A 3,065-nucleotide genomic window follows, 5' to 3' on the forward strand; every position below is an offset into this window, starting at 1 on the left:
GGCTCGGGGCTGGCCCGGGGAGCTGCAGGGGAGCTGGGAGAGACCCTGGCCAGCGCCTCCCCGGCAGTGACAGGGGCTGGAAGGGGCAGCCGGACAACTGCGAGGGCGGGGGAGCGCTCGGTGCCAACGCCGCTGCCCGAGCTGTCCCCGAGCCCGTGGCTCTTTGGGAGTGTCATTCCCATTGCTCGGGGCCCTGGAGCAGCCTCGCTCCTCCTCTTGCTGGCACACGAGGGGGGTCTGTCACTTTTTTGTCCCCCCCCGCCCACCCTCTTGCAGCAGAACACGCCAGGAGCATCCCTGGCCCGGTCCCTCACCTGTCCTGCCCGCGGGGCCCCTGAGCCACGGCCGGGCTGACACACAGGGGGGAATTTCCCCTGGGTTGTCTCCCCTTTTGTGCTTCCTGACGGGGCCTTTGGCAGCTCCTGCCAAGCCCAGGCACTTCTGAGGTTTGTGGGGTGCTCGGGGTGCAAGAGGAGAGGGTGGAGGAACACCCAGCTTGCAGGGCCAGCCCTTTTGGGGTGCCCGGGGCTGTGTTGGGGGGAGCAGCAGAGGGGCTCATCACCTCCCCAAAACCACTACCTCTGTGAATCATTTCTGCCTTTCCAGTCCCAAAACACCCTGGAGAAACTTCCCGGTGTTGGGGTGGCTTCAGTGGAGCTGCAGTCCCTGCCTTTCCCATCCTGAATCCCATGGGAATCCCCTTCCCTGCCCAGCCCCTCGCCCCTGTCCTCTCCAGCATCCTCCACAATCAACACATCCATGGTCAGGCCAGCAGTCCTTACACCGGGGAGCTGGGAAGTGAAGTTCCTTGAGTTAATTCTGCTTCAGACTCACGATTCTCCTTTCCTTTGTGAGACTGTTGGGAATAAGGCAGAGCAGGAGCCAATTCAGCTCTCCAGAGAAAACTGGTGCAGGATGAGCTCCAGCAGGGGATGCCAAAGGTGTGCTTTGGGAGGCATAACTTGGATCTCTTCAATTAAAAACTGGGGCTCTTCTGGCTGGCTTGGAGCCTCAAGCAGGCTCTGAGGGGATAAAGCCAAGGGAAAGAGCGAGGGAAGAGAGGGAGAGAACCAGAGCAGCTCCCAGGGCTGGCACTGGGAGCCCACTGGGAGCTCAGCAGGAGAACAGCAGCGACGATCCAGGGGCATGGAGCATTCCCTGTGCATCCTGTGCACTGGGTTTGACTGGTGAGGACAGCAGGGACAGTGACAGGGACAGGGACAGGGACAGGGACACCCTCCTGCTGTGGCTGTGGGGACTTTCCACTTGCTCTGTTGGTTACAGCAGGAAATTCAGGGGATGTTTGGTGGCTCCCAGCAGCTGCCCCAAGCCCAGCCTTGTCAGCACAGGAAGATTTTTCAAGCTGCACATGTCCATTTTTGCTTTTCCCAGACCAAGAGCAGGCCTGGAGTGAGGCTGGAAACCCTGGGATGTGTCTCCTGCCCTGTGGGGTGTGGGGACACCAAGGATCCCCAGCAGGGCACAGGAGCACATTTCTGTCTGCAACACCAAGTAAATCCCAATGGGAATGGGATCTTGGGGCATCCAGAGGTACTGACAACACTTGTCAGGGTGAGAAAAATGTGTCCTTGGGTTTCCAGGGTGGAATTAGGGCAATGCTTGGTCCAGCTTCCGGGACCCTGGAGTATTTGAGGTGCCCTGGCTTGTGGAGCTGGATCCACCACAGGATCACAAAATCAGGGAATGGTTTGGGTGGGAAAGGACCTTAAACCCACCCAGTGCCACCCCAGCCATGGCAGGGACACCTCCCACTGTCCCAGGCTGCTCCAGCCCCAATGTCCAGCCTGGCCTTGGGCACTGCCAGGGATCCAGGGGCNGGGGGAGTAGGAGAATGAGGGGAATGGGGGCTGTCGTCCCCTGGATTAACCCCAAAATGACTCTGGGGGTGCACAGCGGGCCCTGCCCATGCAGTGACTGATGGGAGCTGGCACAGGGGGGATACAGCTCCTGAAACCCCCAAGCTGCACCCCAGCCTGGCACTGCCTGATTCCCATGGGGGATCCAGCCCTGAACCCCACCCTTGGCTCACCCTGGCACCCTTTTGGCTGTGCCCATGAGCCCACAGCCCCAGTGTGGGACAGCCTCCCATTCCCTGCCACCCCATCCCTGCCATTCCTGCATGGCACAGGGGTCCCACCTCCTCCCTCTGCCCTCGGGGTCCCTCCCTGCTGCCCCACGGGGGACGGGGGCTCTGCAGGGACAGGGCCCTTCCCGAAAGGAGACACTGGGAGCACCCGCAGACCTTTCCTGCAACCTTGGCTTGCCCAGGCCGGGGTTTATATTTAGACCTCCAGGAGGAGAAGCCAGGAGAAAGGAGCCTTGCGACTTGTGAGCCCTGCCTGTGGCTCCTTTACTGCAGTGGGGAGGGTGGCCAGGAACCCATTGCCCGCCACGTCCCTGAGTGTCCCCTCTCATCCTCACACAGCCCTGTGGCCACTGAGGGCCTGTTGGCTGCTGCCACCCTCATCCCCGTGCCCTGCCTGCACCTTTGTGGGCACTTTCTCCCCTGTCCCGGACACTTTTCCATGCAGGGGGCTCCAGGAGGTGCCTCCAGCCCTAAACACCCCCCCAGAGACAGCGGAGTCCGTCCTGGTCCCATCCACCTCCAGCGCTCGGACCGCAAACCCCGGGACATTGCCGGCAGAGCTCCAGGCACAGCGACAGCGACAAACCTGAGGACATCCAAAACCCTGCAGCCCCTGCCCGGGGCCCTGGCAGCGGCCCAGGGCTGACCCCAGTACTTACTGTTGGGTGGAGAGTGTGAAATCCCAAGGAGAGACCTTCTAGGGCCAGAATTTCCCTCTCCTTCGACTCCTGGAGGCTTTGGCTCGGCGAGTTGGCAGAGCAGCTGCTGCTGCTGTCAGATGGTCATGAGTGAAACCTGAGGACATGCGGGGTCCTTCAGGTAGCCTGGCTGTGGCATTCGTCCCCCGCCGCGCCAATCACGGCCGGGCCCCATCGCCCCGGGCCCGGCTCCTGCCCCGGCTCCTGCCCCGGCCCTGCCCCGGCTCCTGCCCCGGCCCTGCCCCGGCTCCTGCCCCGGC

At 62.4% G+C, this 3,065-nt stretch overlaps 1 protein-coding gene across 1 annotated transcript in view; it reads right to left on the bottom strand.

The window, feature by feature from the left end:
• SCN4A (sodium voltage-gated channel alpha subunit 4) overlaps positions 1-2,955 on the bottom strand; it is a 51,948-nt gene extending 48,993 nt beyond the window's left edge. The window contains exon 1 of the mRNA XM_015651419.1: positions 2,767-2,955. The gene's annotated coding sequence lies outside the window, so the exon portion shown is untranslated. The remainder of the gene's footprint in view (positions 1-2,766) is intronic.
• Positions 2,956-3,065: the final 110 nt, after the last annotated feature.

This window comes from Parus major, chromosome 27 (genome assembly GCF_001522545.3).
Source record: "Parus major isolate Abel chromosome 27, Parus_major1.1, whole genome shotgun sequence".
Taxonomy (NCBI): domain Eukaryota; kingdom Metazoa; phylum Chordata; class Aves; order Passeriformes; family Paridae; genus Parus; species Parus major.